Source organism: Microcaecilia unicolor, chromosome 4 (assembly GCF_901765095.1).
Source record: "Microcaecilia unicolor chromosome 4, aMicUni1.1, whole genome shotgun sequence".
Lineage (NCBI taxonomy): Eukaryota > Metazoa > Chordata > Amphibia > Gymnophiona > Siphonopidae > Microcaecilia > Microcaecilia unicolor.
The window spans coordinates 109,175,893-109,196,768 of NC_044034.1; positions in this window are offsets into that span (position 1 = coordinate 109,175,893).

Sequence of the window (20,876 nt, forward strand, 5' to 3'; positions counted from 1 at the left end):
GGGCAACAACAGAACGGCCGGAACACCCATCGGGCCAGCAAAAGAGCAGCCCTGCGCAGAAGCTCCCTTGCCACCCAGGAATATCCAAAATGGCCCGAAATGGCCACAACGAAACCTGGGGAAGCCCAGGTAAGATTTTTTTTTTTAATTCTATTATAACCCCTTAGGGTTACACTATTTTTGAACTTATATCCCAATTCAGTGCTCTATTTGTAGTCCCTGATACCACCACTGAAAACAGCACTTCGGGTCCCATAATGTACCAGGATATGGTTGCAGAAATCCAGAACTGGCTCAAAATTTCCCTCCTGGATCTGGGTAACTTGGCAGCTCTCCTGATCTAACCATTAAGCATGTGCTTGCAGTCCCCATGCTCACTCACAAACTATATTTGTGTACATTTTGATGCTATGCCTGGAGAGGTGAAATGATGGTGGGGGGGTGGGGTCCCTGGTAGGGGGGCCCACAAATATATGTTTGCTTAGGAAGCCAAACCAAGAAACTAAATGACCTTTCTCCTCCTCCCTTCAAGTTTGTCAGTGGTCTCCTACCTCTGCTGCTGCTGTGCTACTTCTTTAGGCTCATATAGCCCAGTGCCTCCACTATTTCTACATGCTGTGGGATATAATGGAGTAATATTTTTAATTATTATGAGGCATGGGAACAGTGCTATGTGTCAATCTGTGTATAACTCTGAAAGATAGATTTGAGAAAGGTGATGGTGATACAGAACTTAGTTTCTTCAAATCAGCACAGAAGTCAAAAGGAAAAGTGACAAATGATATAGGTGACTGAAAGAGACCAAGATGTGCCATTGTTCAGCAAAAACAGTGAGTACATTCACCTTATTTAAGGGTATGCATTGCACAAATGTTTAGCACATCTGAACCCCCTGCTATGTCACTGCATGCCACTGGAATTCATGCTTAGAACACATCGTTCTGTCACCTAACTTTAGACAATCTATAGAGAATCCCCCCCAGGTGCTTATTTTAGAAACACTGTTCATATCAGATGTCCATAAACTTGCATTTAGATGTCAAAATCCTGATTTTACAAAACCAGGATATGAATGTCTAAAACTGCAGAATGTGCATCTGGCAAGGTGGAGTGGTCTAGGTATGTCTGTGGCAGAACTTGGGAAAGCTAAAAATATGGATATTCAATCCCCATTACAAAAGGGGAAGGAATATTAAAGTCCATAAAGGTGGATGTTAGTAGTTAAACCTGACATCTGGAACATCTAGGGAACTATTTTTAGAAGGTTCAGTATCTATATGCTGTGTGGTACATGCAGGGAGTATGCCCAGCATTTGCCCTGCCTGTAGTGCCACCACAACCCCAAACACCATGGTGATACATCTCTAAATCCATGCCCCCTTCTGTCCCACCTCACCACCACCAACAGTTTCGATCCCCCTCTTTACTTCCCCCCTCCCATTGAATACCAATCCCCTATACATAATCCTGCCTGGACAAAAGATGTGCAGCATCCTTACCCCCCCTGAACCCAAACCTCACCCACCCCTCTCACATCTGGGACCTACCCAGGATGTAGATCACAAATGACAGTGGTCCTGGGCCACAGTGGTTCCCCCTTTGCTGCTGCCTAGGACACCACCAGGATCAAAGATAGATCCTCTGCCTTCTAAAACTGCTAGAAGGGAAAGGCACCATCTTGAATCCTGGTGCCATCCCAAGCAACAGCAGAGCATTACTGCTGAGGCCTATGACCACTGTCATCTGTGATCTACATTCCAGATTCATCCCAAGTGGGTGGAGGTATTGGGAATGGGTTAGGGTAGGGCTTATGTGTATCATACCTCTTTTGACTGGGGTTCAAGGTTCAATGGGAGGGGTCGGGAGAGAAATCAGAATGGAGATTGGACCATATGGGGAGAGTCAGGAGCAGGATCAAAAATTGTTGGTTGGGGGAAAGGGATCAGGTACTCTTGGTAGAGGGTCAGTTGACAGCTTGTGGCATTATGAATGTCTAAGTTCCTATTTTCAACATAGATATTCACGTGCTATGAAAGGGACATCTATGTGCCTGCTTTTGGGCTCTCCATATTTTGAAATGATTTTTTTCTAAAATGAACATTCCTGCTGAATGTAGCTGGCCATAGATATCCATTTCAAAGTGCATTTTTGTCAAATTCAATCAGCCAGATCCTTCTTGGATATTTTTTGCATTTGCATATTGACGCACTCAAAAGTTGACTTGACTTCTGTAATTGAATCCTACATGGCCTGCCCGAACATCAGCTTAGAAGGCTTCTACTAATACCAAACACTGCAATTAAACTAATTCATGGTGCAAAAAAGTATGATAGTGCCACTCCTTTACTATTTAAGGAACACTGGCCTCCAATCTCTTTTCAGTTCAATTCAAAATTCTTACACTGATTCATCAAATCTATCACTACAGTTCACCATTTTTCCTTTATCAATCTCTTATTCTTTACTCCCCTACCCATTTTTTATGGTCTTCTCAACAAAATTGTTAGTAATTCCTAATCACCTTAAGGTTCGATCCCATAAGGCAAGAACATCATGCTTAAATATTATAGCATCCTCACTATGGAATTCTGTTCCTTCTGAACTCCATTTTGAAGCTTAATTTAAATAATTTAAGACACTTTTGAAGAACTACTTTACCTCTAATTCTTCTTGATTGATTTATTAGTTCATGGTCTCCCAAGCTAGCAACATTACACTTAGTAATATCTTCTATTTGCACACCTGCCCTTCCTTATATCTCAGAGCAATTTCAACATAACTTTATAATATATTTATCTTATTGTATAGACTGCTGCTGAGCCAGGGATGTCATCAGACAGTATACTGGAGCTCCCACGAGGCCTACCAAATTTCCATCAATATTAGCAGACTGAAAGCTTCTCTTCTTTATTTTCATAAGCATATTATCTGGTCTTACCTTGAAGGATGGCAATGAGCAAAACTCCTAAAATTGATGTGGCATTTGTGACAGCTCTGGGCCAGCCATCATCATGAAGAGTGATGAGTATAAAACTAATGTGCTAAACAAAATATGCCTGTTCTGTGTTCACAGGAGAAAATCATGGAGAAGAACCACAATCAGCTGGCAAAGAAGTATTGCACTGTTCATGAAAGAAAGTGTTTATGAACAACTTGACAAATTGAAGGTGGACAAAGCCATGGGAGCAGATGGCATCCATCTCAGGATATTGAGAAAGCTCAGAGGTTCTGGTGGGCCCTCTTAAAAGATTTGTTTCATAAATCCTTGGAGATGGAAGAAGTTCCATGGGATTGGAGAAGAGCAGATGTGGTTCCTCCTCACAAAAATGGTGACAGAGAAGAAGTGGGAAACTACAGGCCAGTTAGCCTCACTTCAGTTATTGGAAAACTAATAGAAGCAATGCTGAAGGAAAGGATCGTGAATGCCCAGGAATCCAATGAGTTACAAGATCCAAAGCAACATGGTTTTACCAAAGGTAAATCGTGCCAAACCAAATTGATTGAATTCTTTGACTGGGCGACCAGAGAATTGACTTGAGGACATGTTCTATTTGTAATCTACTTGAATTTCAGCAAAGCCTTGACACAGTTCCTCATAGGAGGCTCTTGAATAAACTTGATGGGCTGAAGTTAGAACCCAAGTGGTGAACTGGATTAGAAACTGGTTTACAGACAGATGCCAGAGGGTAGTGGTCAATGGAATTCACTCAGAGGAAGGAAAGGTGAGTAGTGTGGTGCCTCAAGGGCCTGGGGCTAATTCTGTTCTATATATTTGTGAGCGGCATTGCCAAAATGTTAAAAGGCAAGGTTTACTTTTTTTATTTGGATGATACCAAAGTTTGCAACAGAGAATGCAGATTCGGAGGGCCCGTAGGCTGGGAACAAGACACAGGCAGGAACATGCCAAAACACGCACTAGACAACTCTAGGAGACCTGTTGCAGAAGCACTGGCTGAGAGTCAGAACTTTCTTATAAGTTCTGACTTTCAGCCAGTGCCTCTGCAACAGGTAGTGATGATAGATAGTGACCTTCTTGCAGAGCCAGCACCTTCTTGCAGAGCTATAAAGGAAGTGCTGGGTTTCCAGGAAGTAAACAGATTCTTCTTGGCATGGAATGCTGCTGGAGACCACAGAGAACAGGTGAGGGGCATGACACCTGCCTTATATTAGACACTATTTCCAGGATATCTATTCTTTGCGAATTTTGGTATCCAAACCCATAACATATGCATCATACACAATCAAATTAACCAAAAATCACATCATTCAATAGACAAAAAAAATAGAAAGAGACTTCAGAAACTATTTACAATGCTGTGTGGCTCAATAAAAATCAAAATTCATACCAACCTCCTTAGAAATTACAAAAAGATCTTAAATACCTGAAAAAAATCTCAAAATGGCCAAAAATGTCACTATAAAATTAAAAAGATGTTACATCTAAAAAAATGCCTTCAAAATCATAGCAATGTAATAATTCAAAGGAATTGCAAATGACCAATGATTCACCCTTGAAGACTGCATCAGAGCACTACTTGAATTATATTATCCATGTGACAAGTTTGGTATCTGCATTATTTCTTACAAATATGTTGAAGAAAACTCGAACCAAGGACCAGTCTCCATGGTACACTATTGGTAACAGCTGTTTTCCTTAAAGTGACAACCATTTACTCTGTTACCTCCCACAAGCAGTTCCTACCTCCCACAAGCAGTTCCTACCTCAGGTCTATACCAAGGGTGCTCAGTTTATTTATTAGGAAGCTATGCAAAAGGTTGTCAAAAATCTTGTTAAAATCTAACATAAAGCGCTGGATTTCAACAAGCATTAAAAATTGTGCTGGGTGGAGGAAGATTTTTTAAACACATGCTAAAGTGGTCAAGAAAGATGTTATTGTAAGTATGCAAATAAAGCAATGTTGTGTGAGAGATTAACAAATACCTGGTGAACAGTATTGTATGCACTCCCTCAAAGCCGATAAATGTTTAGCCCCCATGCTATGATCCATTATCTCCCATACTAACTGGCCTAAAATAACTTGGTCATTAGCAGGGGGGAGGATTCTCTTCCTCCCATGGCAAAAATCTCATCTGTGGCAGCCCCTTTCCTTCCTCTGTCATTTCTCATGGCCCCCTGCTTCCCTCATCCCACCATCCCTCAAACTCTATATATGGTGCTCAGAATTGCATGTTCAATGTATTTGAACAAGCCAATTAGCACCGATAATTAGGATCTAATAATTATCAGTACTAATTGGGATTCATTTCATTCCATTCATGCATATTTACATGCCGGGATCCAAGCTTAGATTATACACGTGGCCCCAAAAAGGGGGCATGGCCATGAGAGGGTTATGGGTGGATCAGGGGTATTCCTTAAATTTATACACATTGTTATAGAATAAGGGGGATCTACACCTAATTTAGGCACAAGGATTTACACCAGGACCTAGGTTTGAGCACTGTTTATAGTTTATTAAAATTTACTATACCGCTCAACCTAACTTGTAGACCTCAGTGGTTTACAAAACTAAAGATACATAAATAGGCAGAAAGGAACTACAATATGAGGCAGGAAAGGAATACATCATTCACACATAAGAAGAATGCACAAGGTAAAGAGCAACAAGTAGGATGGGTCATAGGAGGCAAAAGGGAAAGGAAGGGGGGGGGGGGTAAATGAGAAGAGAGGGAAGCAGGGGAGAGGAAAACAACCGGAAGTCTCAAAACACTTTCACATTCAACTCTATCCTTACAGTTATTTACTGACTTCCATTACAACTAAATTTCTATTAATACTATGTAATACATTCACTACCTAACTTCATTTAAAATATTTAATGCACAAATTCCCCAGCGTTAATCACCCACTCAATCAAGCCCTATTAACCATTAATCCTTTCCCAATTCCCTTTCATACCTTAAATTACCTACAAATCCCTTATGCCCCAAAACAGTATATATTCACTTTTCCCTTTTATATCCCCTCTCCAAACACTCTCTTCTATATAATTATCCCTTTCCCAATCCTATCTCAGCCTAGCTATCACCTTCTCCACCTCAATCAGTACCAACTTCACCAGCACACATCCACTCTCTCCGCCGTTCCAACTCCTTCTGGCCACTCTCACACTCAAAAATACATATACTCTCTTCATCTGTTTCTGCCCAACTTTCAACTGACCAACAAGCTGTCGCCAAGGCAACCAGGTCTCAGCTTGCTCAGCTGTTGTTCCAGAGTGATGTCACTATAGAACTCTTTTTTTCTTTTCCCTCTGGAGGAGCCCAGTTAAGTCACTGATGCTTGGTGCATTTTTTTTCAGTGCCAAGTTTTCAGTGCCATTTACATCATTTGGTCCCATGTCCCCACTAAGCTGACAAACACCTGACATAGAAAAATCCCTTTTCCATCCAACTCCTCATAAAGTGAACAATCAGCCCCAAGCAGAGGAAAATCCCATACCCAAGACAGTGGTAAAGCAAACCCAGGGGTGTCATTCTATATAGTGATGCACTCCAGGGCAGGCTTTTTTCTCTCTCTTTTTCTTTCTTTCTCTCTCTTTCTCTCTCTTTCTCTCTCTTTCTCTCTCCCTCTCCCTCTCCCTCTCCCTCTCTCTCTCTCGACAGGTTTACCACTAAAAGAGTAGTAGGATGGTTTGGGGGCAAAATGTCTTGAGAGGAGTGGCGACCCTGCAGGGGGCAAGCTTGTTGACTCCACTGGGAGTGGTCCTCTGCCATGGGGAAGCAAAACTTTGCTAAATACTTATTTTCCCCCATATCTTTTTCTTTATTGTTGATATACTCAAGACAGCTGTATGGATGCCCATAGCAAAATAAATTAACCTAGCAATAATGCAATAAAGAACGGTCTACTATAACAGTCTCAGAGTTTAGTGCAGTATAATTAATGTGGTAACACATTGTCACATCTGCTAATGCATGTCCTCATTGTACCCTGGTGACAAGTATCATTCCACATACTTGAGATGTAACAATTTCTCATTATCTATTGTATCTTAAATAAACACTTGTCTGCTCATGATTTATATGCTGAACTACTTTTAAATCACAACAGTGAGTCTAGTCTGTTTCAGTTCATTAAATCTCCCACTGTTTGCAGTAAGTTATTGCATAGTTGGTACAGACTATGCCACTAAGATATGCGTACACCTATAATATGAGAGTATCTTGAAATCCAAGGAATGAATTGATTGAATGTTTCAATTCTTCTATTCTAATAGGTTTCTTTAGTACATTAACAGAAAGTCATTATAAAAAGTAATATTTCAAGCTTCACACTTTTTTCACTATTTTATGGCATACTTCATGAAAGGTGATTCACAGCCCTTCTCCTCACAAGGCAAAAACTTACTTTCCACTGTTCTTGCAGTTGCAGATGCCAGTTCCCGCTGTGAGATGGAACTCTGAAAAATAAATGGAGATGTGGGAACCTGGTGAGACTATTACATCCCTGCCGTGCTGATTCCTGCCCCTCAATATGTTACACTAGTTTAGTCAAGCTAACCCATAGAAGTTTCATTCTTGTGTTTGGTGTCTGCAAGGAATGATTTTGAAATACTGCTCACTTCCCAGAGGGTTGTCTTTTCTTGTTAAGCGTAAAATAAAATGCATCACAATTGGGGTTTTTTTTAGGTCCATAGATGAAGTGCAGCTATGAGAGTATAACGTTGAGGGCTTACTCTACCAACAAAGAGAAATGATCAATCAACATTTCACAAGTATACCAAGCAAAACCATTAAAAAAAATTAACAAGCAAATGCCCCCCCCCCCCCCCCCCGCATCCTGTTTCTTGTCAGTTACTGGCTAGCAGTGAAAAGACTGCTCTTTCTTCACATTTGAGCATTTTGATAGTATGTCGAGCAAAATCAATAATGTGTGTAATGACTAGCTCTCTTCTTAATCATGATAGGATTCCACAGCCCAATCAGTGCAACAACAGCTCACAGTAACTGATACAGTTACAGGGCTTTTTTTTGGGGGGGGGGTTCACCAAAGAAGGTTTGGACGCTCTTAGGAATGACCATTGAACTAGAAATGAAAGCAAGGTATAACAGACAACAACTTATATCATTTTTTAAAGTAGAACGTTAAAAACTGAAAATGGATTACCATACAAAGTGGAAATTTGGAGAAAATGTTATTAAAACTTATACTGCTCTAAAGAGAAGCAGCACCAATGGTCTTAATACTTGTGCAGGCAGATTTTAGAGGGGAATTCACATGTCCAGGTCGACACACAGAAAATTATCGTACTATTTTACAAGAGGTTCTGCCTAACTTACAGCCTTTTGTAAAATAAGTGTGGGGCTGCAAAGTCCCTCCACATACAGAGGGAACAATGATTGTAGAAAGCTGCACATGGGTATACATATATAAATACCCCCCCCCCCCCCCACACACACACACACATGTATATAGATGTGGCAGCAGCTTGTCTAATACTGGGGCCCTTTACAGAAGGTGAAGTAATCACTCCAAGGTATCAGCTATCCTATACAGCACCACCCCTCCCCACCTCCATATCCACAACTGACCTAATGGTGACTTCTCCCCATGGTAGCCTGTGTCAGACCCTCCTCATGGCAATGCAACCTAGGGAGGGTGGGAAATGTCCCCCTTAAGTGGGAATTGTTCTGGGGGGAATTGGTGGGTGGAAACTGTCCAGTGGGAACTGTCCAGGTGGGAACTTACCTGATACCATGTCTAAAGTTCTAGGTGAGCTCCCACCTGGATAATTCCTGCTGGACAGTTCCAACCCATTAACTATCCTCTTGATAATTCTAGGTCAGTTTCCTCCTAACCAATTCCCACCTCTCCACAAAGGACAATTTCACTACAAAACATTTATATTGCCATTGATAATTGTATCTTCTCTCACATTCATAAGAAAACTCCACCAACAAGAACTTTGAGGGTCTTTTACTAAGGCGCGCTCATGTTTTGGCACGCGCTAAAATTGTGGGCATGCTAAACGTTAGAAATGCCAATGCATTCCTATGGACGTCTCTAACTTTTAGTGTGCCCACAATTTTAGCACATGCTAAAAACGTGAGCACACCTTAGTAAAAGAAGCCAAATATGTTTAACATATAAATAGCCTTGACACGCTAACTTGTCCTTCCCCCATTTCACTTACAACCCAATCCATGTTCTTCACAGAGCACAGGGATGAATCAGGATAATGCCAGCAAATAATTTACTAAACCTGTGAAACAGTAGTGAAATAACAAAAATATAAATACAGAATAATAAGATAATATATTAACACAGTTTTAATATTAAAAAAAAGAAAATTCCAAATGTCCAACAAAAGAAGTTACACGCTCCTAAAAAAAAGTGTGAAAAAATGCATTATTACTGAACATCACAGGATAATCAAAGATTAAACTAAAACACCCCCAGTGAATGTGCACCTATATAAACAAGCACAGCATAACGGTGAATCACACATACTTTATACCACAAACCAAAAAGGAAATATGAGAACAGTGAGTGTCCAGAAAGTCCCCCACAGATACAGAATATAAAAAATGCCTTTCCTTGAAACACTGCACTTCCAAAATGTATTACTGGCTGCTGGGCATCGCATCTTGCTTCACGTTGGGGTTACTTTTTGGAAAGCGTTGCACATCATGGGGGACTTGCTTCCTTTTCGACCACCGATCCCAGCCATTGGCCGACACCAGCATTGTCTGTCTTGTCCAATGGTATCCGCTTTCTAGTCAGCAGTTTCTGACGAAGATTGTGAAAGAGGGTCTGATTGCAGCACTCCTTGTCTTGGGGTTGGAGTGAACGGTTGCCACTATTTAATCACAATGAGTCAATACCTTCTCAACCGTCAGAGTTTAGCACAGGCAGCCAAAAGAGGTTCAGCCTACTCCAAGGCTTCAACATATCACCTGAAGTCCTTCTTACCAACATATTTACGGACCATTTTTTAGACTCTTTTCACCTTTCCTTATTATCTATTTTCTCTGTTTCTTTGATTCTATCTAATTTAATTCTAATTTAATTGTAACTGTATCACCTCTGATCTGGCAATAGCCTATCAGTGCATTGTAAGCCACTTTGAGCCTGCAAAACTGTGGGGAAAACGTGGGGTATAAATGTACAAAAAGAAATAAATTATCATGGTTAATAGTGACATAGCAATGCTGCGTGCACATGACCTCAAAATAATTATGCCTGAGCAAAACCTGATGGGATAAAACCACAGAAAAATATAAGAATATATAATTTTGGGTAGGAATTTACCAAGGGGGGATTCTGCAGGTAGCAAATGACACCTCGAGGTGAGAAATGATCAGAGGTGATTTGACCTAGATGGCAATTGTCAAAAGGGAAATTGGTGAGTGGGAATTGTCCAGGGGTTCATTGTCCAGGTGGTTACTCACCGGATACTGTGCCTAGAGTATGTGCACACATTTATTCTGCTATGCTACTTTTCTATAAATGAAGATAAGCACTTACTTTCCTTAATTGAATAGGCTCCAAACAGCTGTCTTCTTGGAGCCTAAAACTAGATGTCCCTTAATAGAATTACCTTTTTTACAATTTTGGGACTTTTTCTCTTTTTTCAGAACGTTCTATACATTCAACTTCAGGAACCATACCCTCTAATCCACCCCCTACTCACTTCCTTTTTTTTTTCCTCCCCAATACTTTTAACTGCTGCAATTGTTCTGTAAACTACAGTGAAGTCTTACCCTCCCTAATGCAAATTTCTTAACACAGTTGTTCTAATTCCATATTCCTCAACTCCAAAGCTCCTTATGCTCCTCACGGACACCCAAGCAATCAACCTATGCCAAACCCTCTTCAATCTTGTGTATATCCATTTTATTCAAATTTCTAATAAATCATGATTCCTTCCCTTCAGTGTTTCAACATCTATAAATTGAGATCTGGAACATCAATAAAAAGGGATCAAATGCTAAATGTTCATTGAAAAAAAAAATACAGCAAAAGTACCATTCACATTCCGAGGAATAAGAATCAAATCTAAATGTTACCCACTACATGAATAGCCTCACTATCTGTGCAAATCCTGAATCCATCATTGTCTCCATAAGAACATAAGACTAGCCATACCGGGTCAGACCAGTGGTCCATCTAGCCTAGTATCCTGGTTTCCAAACAGTGGCCGAACCAGGTCACAAGTACCTGTCAGAAACCCAAATCATGGCAACACTCCGTACTACAAATCCTAGGGAAGCAGTTGCTTCCCATGTCTGTCCCAACAGCAGACTATGGACATTTCCTCCAGGAATTTGTCCAAACCTTTTATAAACACAGATACGCTAACTGCTGTTACCACATCCTCCAGAATCTTTTTTATCAATTAAAATTCCCAAATTAAAATCCCCCAATACAAGACTTAGGGTCCCTTTTATTAAACCACAGTACAGCATGTAGCCAATCGGCCCTTTCACTGGGCTACTGCAGCAGTGCCAGTGTGTGCCACAGGCCATTTCCGGCACTCAAAAAATAATTTTCTTTTTTTTAGCACCAGGGGCTTACCCAGCAGAAATCAAGCAGAGCCATGCATTGCCTGGTAACTGCCGGATTAGCGTAGGCTCCCCCAGGAAATGGCCACATGCAAATGCTTGATGTGTGGTGATCCCACAGCTTGGTAAAAGGACCCCTTAATGTAACCAGGCCATTTCCTCAAGTACATTTTTTAATGTAGTTTGGAATGTGAAGTCCATGACTTTTTATATAGAAAACTGATTTTTGTCCATCAGATTCAGGTGTTTTCAGGTTGTCATAGCAACCTATCCTCTCTGTTGCAACACATAACTATATCTTAGCACTTTGTCAGTTCATATAATTATGCAATTTTCTCTTTTAAGATACCCAGATGTTCCAGGCATAACCTTGTATGATGAAGATTCCATAATTTAATCAACCTAAACTGTAAAATACTAGATTACAGGAGACATAGGAAGAAATCAAATTGGTGAGGTGCTAAATTTGCAAATGAGCAGGTGATCATTGGGGTTGGAGTGGAGGAGTTGCCTTAGTGGTTAGTGCAGTGGACTTTGATCTTGGGGAACTGGGTTTGATTCCCACTGCAGCTCCTTGTGAATCTGGGCAAGTCACATAGGGACCCTTTTACTAAGCTGCTTAGGTGCCTATTCACGCGTAACGCATGTCAATTTTGAGTTACCACATGGCCCTTGTGGTAATTTCATTTTTGACATGTGTCTGCTAGGCGTACTGGAAAATATTTTTAATTTCTGGCACGCGAGTGGTAATCAGGTGGTAATCATCATTCTAAGAGCATAGACCATTACCGCCCGGTTACCATGTGATACCTTATTGCTAGGTCAATGGACGTGTGGCAATTTTAATTTTGCCACACGTCCATTTTCAGCAAAAGTTTTAAAAAGGCATTTTTTACAGTTGCGCTGAAAAATGATTCTGTGCGTGCCCACAGCACATGTCTACTGTATCACAAGCCATTTTTCAGCGGGCCTTTGTAAAAGGGCCCCTTAACCCTCCATTGCCCCAGGTACAAATAAGTACCTACATATACTATGTAAACCACTTTGAATGTAGTTGTAAAAACCACAGAAAGGTGGTATATCAAGTCTCATTCCCTTTCCCTCCTTTTCCTAAGTGGGATAAGGGCTTCATCCATTCCTGAAGTGGCCAGGCTCACTCTGACTTCCACGGACAGAAAATTGTGCCATTAGGGATGTGAACTTATTAGCATACATCTGGTTTGTTAGCTTGCTGTAAAAAAAATGTGCTGCATGTAAAATTTACTGACTTTAATATACGAATTAATAAGCATTAAGGGCCTTTTATCGAGCCATACGGCAATGCCAACGGAGCCCATTCAAAGTAAATGGGCTCTGTCATCATTACTGCACCAGGAACTGCTAGTGCAGCTTAATAACAAAGGCCCTAAATCAATTCATGCACGTTCAGATGTTCTAACACATCACATTTTTTTCTTTATCAATTAATACACAATCAGGAAAAATAATGTACAGAAATGGAATCAAAACAGACAACTTTTAAATTGAAACAGAAACAACACCTATCCCACATCATGGGAGACAGCACTACCAACTTAAATATCAAGGAAAGAACCAAAATTAGGTTAACCTAACACTTTCAGTGCTAATTATTATATGTACTCACACTACAGTAAAGCCATTATTTCTTATGACCTTTAAGAAATTGCTTCAATTGTAATGAATCGCCAAAATGAAATCTTGACCCTGCAAAGCATGTCACACATTTTTAATTAGACCAAAATGTATGATAAAACCAAAAAATTCAAAATAAATTCAGAAAATTGTAAAGAAACGTGTTTATATTTTTATTTGCCTGTATATATTGCTGCCATTGATTTGTATTGCCCTGCAGTCTTTGCACCAGATCCTTCAGCCTTTGTCTCTAACTTCTCTAGCTGCGGAGAAATTTTTAGATGTAGAAGTGATTGGTGTCTAAGCAACTTGGAGAGTTTGATGAATTTCACAAGGTACCTAAATCTGCATTTATTGAATTTTCTTCAGATTAAAATTGCTACTTCTAAGGATGCTACTTCTAAGGGACAGTGCAAGTACCTTTATAGTTATATATAAATTGCCTCGATTCGCACTTCAAAAGAGAGGGTATATCAAATTGATAATTTATGTTTAAGTAAAAAGAAGTTTAAGAATTTCCTGATAGAAGTTATTGAAAGTGCAAGAAAATGCTATACTAGACTGAAAGCCAGATTGGGGTGCAAAGGAATGGAAGTTTGGGATTAGCTGCCTTTCCTCAAGGATTCTAAGAAAAAGGTCACCAAGAAAGCTATGTACTTGCCCCAGGATTCTATTTATGGCACCCAAAGATGCATGTATAACTTTGGCAAGTTTATGAGATGCACGGGCAAATAAATTGGATAATGAACTCAGCCATCAATAATTGGGTGCTGAGGTCACTTTTATTGTGGCTGTAAAAACAGCCACAATTTCTTTTATTTTTCCATTAATGGCCACACTAATTTCCCAAATTAGTTCTGGAGCACTTACCACCACCTATTTTGTAGGCAGTAGGGGCTCCCATGCAATATATATATATATATATATATATATATATATATATATATATATATATATATATATATATATATATATATATATATATATATATATTTGGATTTTGCTCACACCTTTTTCAGTAGTAGCTCCAGGTGAGTTCCATTCAGGTGAACAGGGCATTTTCACTGTCCCTGGAGGGCTCACAATCTAAGGGCAATGGAAGGTTACGTGATTTGCCCAAGATCACAAGCAGCAGTAGTGGGATTAGAAGCAGGCACCTCTGTGCAGTATAGATAGTAAAAGGCTGGATTCTATAAATGGCAAGCAAATTTCCGCATGTAAAATTGCACACTGTCCTGGGATGTGCATGCAATTAAATTGGATAGCGATTCAGCGAGCCAATTGGTACTAATTGGGTGCTAACAATTGACACTAATTGGCAACATTTTTGATTTATGAGTGCATCTTGTTAAGTGCTATTCTATAAAGATCCATGCGCAAATCTTACAGTGTGCAACTTAAAGGGGGTGTGGCCATAGCAAGGTGCATGGGTGGCTTAGGAGCCTTCACTAAAGATGTGTGCACTATTACTGAATACCGGGAATTTGAGCCTAACTTACACATCAGGATTTACACCGGGTTTCAGTTAATGTAAATCCTCACATCCAAAGTTGGGCACAGATCCCAGTGCTACATGCTATTCTATAAAGGGCACTGATCCCACAATGCCCGTTACAGAATACCATTCAGCTCCAATTTTTTCAGTGCTGAATTTTGAGTGACGTTTACTGAATTCAGCCCAAAGTGGTGAGAGCAGACATGTAAATCCCTTTACCAGTGTTTACTGTCTGTTTGAGAATTCTTCTTTGTTAAAGTGGGTTGCCCTTATGAACAGTGTTAGCTATCACAGCCATGCCTTGTTTTTTTCTATATTAGCATTTAGAATTATGTCAGGGTTAAGTTATTAAATGGTTGTATGCCAATTACAAAATGCTATGCTTTGCAAGCAAGTTGTATAATGTGACCATATGTGTGTTCCTTGTGCTTTTTCCCTAGATGATGAATCAATTACTGTTTTTACTCCTGAGAACTGAATCCTTGACCCAGATCGTGTTAAGATGTCTTTTATATTTGTCCCTTCTGCGTCATGACATAGAAATAAAGAGATTAGTTTAAAAATAGTTAAAGAGGCCTAGAAAAGAAAGGAAAAAAATGTTTCCAATTTGTTCCCCTTTAGAAACAATAAAAACAAAAGGTTCTTGTTTTTAACCACATAGCACCGAGGTTGTACCTGTGTGACAATGATCAACCAATTAATAGATGTGTGTTTCACATTTCACTTTCTCCTACTAGCACTCTCATATTTGCATCTACACTTTTTTAGAAAATACACTCTTTCCTTTGACTATTTTTTGACCGTGTAACAGTTGCTGTATCTTCATCCAGAAAGAGTGAGGAAAGGGAGTTTTATGATAACATTGGTTAATTGAAGAATCAAGACCTGTGCATGTTGTACACATACAAGGAACACAGAACCACTTATCCTTACACTGTGCAGATAAAACATACTCGATTGTCACACAACAGCTCAAGCTAACATTACATTTATATATTTATTTATTTGGGGTTCAAGGTATTCACATCATCTACAATGCAGTAATTTTAATCTTTCACACATATATGGCCATGTACACAAGTAAAGTCCTGTTAGAAAATTCTGACCAGCACAATAGTACATGTGTTGACATGAGGGCACATACTTTGATATGCACAGGGATGGAAAATGGGTACAGTTTGCAAGTACGCACATAGAGGTCCTTTTACTAAGCTGCAGAAAGCAGGTTAAAAATCACTACCGTGGGACGCAGTAGTTTGGTAATCAGCACATACTTCCCCACATACTAAAAAACTGAATTTTTTAGCACTGGGGGTATGTCTGGGGCAAAGAGCAGGCACAATCTCCATTTAATTGGTTAGCACAACTATATTGCCACCTGCTAACCGATTAGTGTTCAGTTAGCGTGCGAACCCTTACCGCCTTCAAAATAGGTGGAGGTAAGTGCTTACATGCTAATGGCCATGCGCTAATGGGGAAATTAGCAAATGGCCATTAATAGGAAAATGGGGACATTTTACTGCCATGCTAAAAGTGGCCTCAGCACATGGGAAAGACCTGCGCTGGGGATAGTGCTGGCCACTTTTTAGCACTGCTTAGTAAAAGGGCCCCATAGATTATACAAAATAATGTATGCACTAATACTTACACCTGATCTAGAACAGGTATAAACATCCAAGCCTGCATTCAAAGTGTCCTGTACTCTGTGATGAATACCATCCAGTCCAGGAGATTTGCTACTCTTCAATTTGTTAAATTGCCCCATTACATCCTCTAGGTTTATAGAGATTTCATTCAGTTTCTTCAACTCGTCAGCTTCGAATACCATTTCTGGCACTGATATCACTCCCAAATCTTCCTCGGTGAAGACCGAATCAAAGAATTTATTTAAACTCTCTGCTATGGCTTTGTCTTCCCTGATCACACCTTTTACCGCTCGGTCATCTAGCAGTCCAACCGATTCTTTTGCTTGATTCTTGCTTTTGATATACCTAAAAAAATTCTTACTATGTGTTTTTGCCTCCAACGCAATCTTTTTTTCAAAGTCCGTCTTTGCCTTCCTTATCAGTGCTTTGCATTTGACTTGACATTCCTTATGCTGTTTCTTATTATTTTCAGTCAGTTCCTTCTTCCATTTTCTGAAGGATTTTCTTTTAGCTCTAATAGCTTCCTTCACCTTACTTTTTAACCATGCCGGTTGTCATTTGGTCTTCCTCCCTCCTCTTTTAATACACGGAATATATTTGGCCGGGGCATCCAGGATGCTATTTTTGAACAGTATCCACGCGGCTATGCCTGATGTAATTTTTTTACCTTCAAAGTTGCTCCTCTAATTTTTTTTCACCATTCTTCTCATTTTATCATAGTCTCCTTTTTGAAAGTTAAATGCTAATGTATTGGATATCCTGTGCATACTTACTCCAAAGCTAATATCAAATCTTATCATATTATAATCACTGTTATCAAGTGGCCCCAGCACCATTACCTCCTGCATCAGATCATGCAATTCACTAAGGACTAGGTCTAGAATTTTTCCTTCTCTTGTCAGCTCCTGTACCAGCTGCTCCATAAAGCAATCCTTGATTTCATCAAGGAATTTTACCTCCCTAACATGTCCCAATGTTACATTTACCCAGCCAATATCGGGGTAATTGAAATCACCCATTATTATTATGTTGCCCAGTTTGTTAGCCTCCCTAATTTCTGCTAATATTTCTACATCCGTCTGGTCATCCTGGCCAGGTGGACGGTAGTACACTCCTATCACTATCTTTTTCCCCTTTACACGTGGAATTTCAATCCACAGGGATTCCAAGATGTGTTTTGTTTCCTGTAGAATTTTCAGTCTATTTGATTCAAGGCCCTCCTTAACATACAATGCTACCCCTCTACCAATTCGATCCACCCTATCACTACGATATAATGTGTACCCCAGTATGACAGTGTCTCACTGGTTATCCTCCTTCCACCAGGTCTCAGAGATGCCTATTATATCTAATTTTTCATTTAGTGCAATATATTCTAACTCTCCCATCTTATTTCTTAGGCTTCTGGCATTCGCGTATAGACATTTAAAACTATGTTTGTTGTTCCTATTTACATCATGCTCAGTACTTGATTGTATTAAATTGCAATCTTTTGTCTGATTTTTATTTTTATTTAAGGTAACCTGATCTACTATGGTCTCTTTTGCAACCTCACTATCAGGATACCCTTCCTTCCCTGCTTGGTGATATCTTTAAAAGACACCTTATTCCGAACCATGCGCTTTTGAGCGACATTCGGCCTTCCCCCAGTCTCTAGTTTAAAAGCTGCTCCCGTTATAATCAGTGCTGTTAATTGGATGTTAACAAGCAATCAGCACTAATTGGCATTAAGATTTAGGTGCATTACTCGCTAAGTGTATTTTGTAACATGGTGCACATAACTTCTAAGTCACATAGTTGAAAAGAGGGTGTGGTTATGGGCGTGGAATGGGGCATCAAAGGCATTTCTAAAACCTATGCGCATTATTGTAGAATACACTCGGTGTTGTCATTGGGAGCAAATTTTGTTTTGCGATTTCCTTGTTTTTGTAATGTGATGCTTGAGGGTAAACATTTTCAATTTGTAGATCCAAAACAGTTGAAAGAGTTTATTGATGCAAGAGTTGATGTGAATATAGTAAATCTCCCCTAATTTAGCAGGCTGGGGTCTGAACCAGAGGAAGCATCTATTGATTATTAATTTTTGTATTTTTTTTCTTTTTTTAATTTCCTTAATCTTGGAATCAAATTTCTTCAACTTGTGGACAAATGGGCTGTAAAGATATATACTTATCATTTTTGGCATTGTATATTAATTGAACTGCAACAATAAATAGGGCCACAGACCTTTATGTAAGGAGAGTAAATAAAAGCAAGAGGAAAAGGAAACCGATATGGTTCTCCAAGCAAGTAGCTGAGAAAATAAAGGCTAAAGAGTTGGCGTTCCAGAAATATAGAAAATCTCAAGAAGAGGAACACGGGGAGGAATACCGGATGAAACTGAAAGAAGCCAAGAGAGAGGTAACGTCTGGCGAAGGCGCAAGCGGAAGAACAAATGGCTAGAAATATAAGGAGGGGAGACAAAATTTCTTCAGGTATATTAGTGAAAGAAGAATGACTAAAAAGGGAATTGTGAGACTAAAAGATACAGTGAACCGCTATGTAGATAATGATGAAGAAAAAGCCAATTTGCTAAATAGATACTTTTGTTCGGTTTTCACTGAAGAAATGCCTGGAGAAGGACCGCGAGGGACTGGCAAAAGTACACCTGAGAATGGAATGGATATAGCACCGTTCATGGAAGAGAGTGTGTATCAACAACTTGGAAAGCTAAAGGTGGAGAAAGCCATGGGACCGGACGGGATCCACCCCAGAATATTGAGGGAGCTCAGAGAGGTCCTGGCAGGTCCTCTTAAAGATTTATTTAATAAATCCTTGGAGACAGGAGAGGTTCCGAGGGACTGGAGAACGGCGGAGGTGGTACCTCTTCACAAAAGTGGTGATAGGGAAGAAGCTGGAAACTACAGGCCGGTAAGCCTCACTTCGGTTTTTGGAAAAGTAATGAAAGCCATGCTGAAGGAAAGGATAGTGAATTTCCTAGAAGCCAACAAGCTGCAAGATCCGAGACAACATGGTTTTACCAGAGGGAAATCGTGCCAAACGAATCTCATTGAATTCTTTGATTGGGTAACTGGAGAATTGAATCATCGACGTGCTATAGACGTAATCTACTTAGATTTTAGCAAAGCTTTTGACACGGTTCCTCACAGGAGGCTCTTAAATAAACTAGATGGGCTGAAGATAGGTCCCGAAGTGGTGAACTGGATTAGGAACTGGTTGACGGACAGACGACAGAGGGTGGTGGTAAATGGAGTTCGCTCGGAGGAGGGAAAGGTGAGTAGCGGAGTGCCTCAGGGATCGGTGCTGGGGCCGATTCTGTTCAATATATTTGTGAGTGACATTGCCGAAGGGTTAGAAGGTAAAGTTTGCCTATTTGCGGATGATACTAAGATTTGCAACAGAGTGGACACCCGGGAGGGAGTGGAAAGCATGAAAAGGGATCTGAGGAAGCTAGAAGAATGGTCTAAGGTTTGGCAATTAAAATTCAATGCGAAGAAATGCAAAGTGATGCATTTAGGGAGTAGAAACCCACGAGAGACGTATGTGTTAGGTGGTGAGAGTCTGATAGGTACTGAGGGGGAGAGGGATCTTGGGGTGATAGTATCCAAGGATCTGAAAGCGGCGAAACAGTGTGACAAGGCAGTGGCCGTAGCGAGAAGGTTGCTAGGCTGTATAGAGAGAGGTGTGATCAGCAGAAGAAAGGAAGTGTTGATGCCCCTGTACAAGTTGTTGGTGAGGCCCCACCTGGAGTATTGTGTTCAGTTTTGGAGGCCGTACCTTGCGAAGGATGTTAAAAAAATGGAAGCGGTGCAAAGAAAAGCTAAGAGAATGGTATAGGATTTGCATTCCAAGACGTATGAGCAGAGACTTGCTGACCTGAACATGTATACCCTAGAGGATAGGAGGAACAGGGGTGATATGATACAAACGTTCAAATACTTGAAAGGTATTAATCGCAAAAAAATCTTTTCCGGAGATGAGAAGGCGGTAAAACGAGAGGACATGAAATGAGATTGAAGGGGGGCAGCCTCAAAAAAGATGTCAGGAAGTATTTCTTCACGGAGAGGGTGGTGGATGCTTGGAATGCCCTCCCGCGGGAGGTGGTGGAGATGAAAACGGTAACGGAATTCAAACATGCGTGGGATGTGCATAAAGGAATCCTGTGCAGCAGGAATGGATCCTCAGAAGCTTAGCCGAAATTGGGTGGCGGAGCAGGTGGGGGAAGAGAGGTTACTGGTTGGGAGGCGAGGATAGTGGAGGGCAGACTTATAAGGTCCGTGCCAGAGCCAGTGATGGGAGGCGGGACTGGTGGTTGGGAGGTGGGAAATACTGCTGGGCAGACTTGTACGGTCTGTGCCCTGAAAAAGGCAAGTACAAATCAAGGTAAGGTATATTGTAAGTTTGCTCCTCCTTCTCTCGTCTGGTACAGCTCCCAAAACAAAAAAAAAAAACACCAACTTCAGGGGCCGGTCACTTTGACAAAAAAAAAAAATCCACAGGACAGCTTTTTATTGCATAGGAGGTTAAACCCTCCGTCTTTCAGCCTTTATATT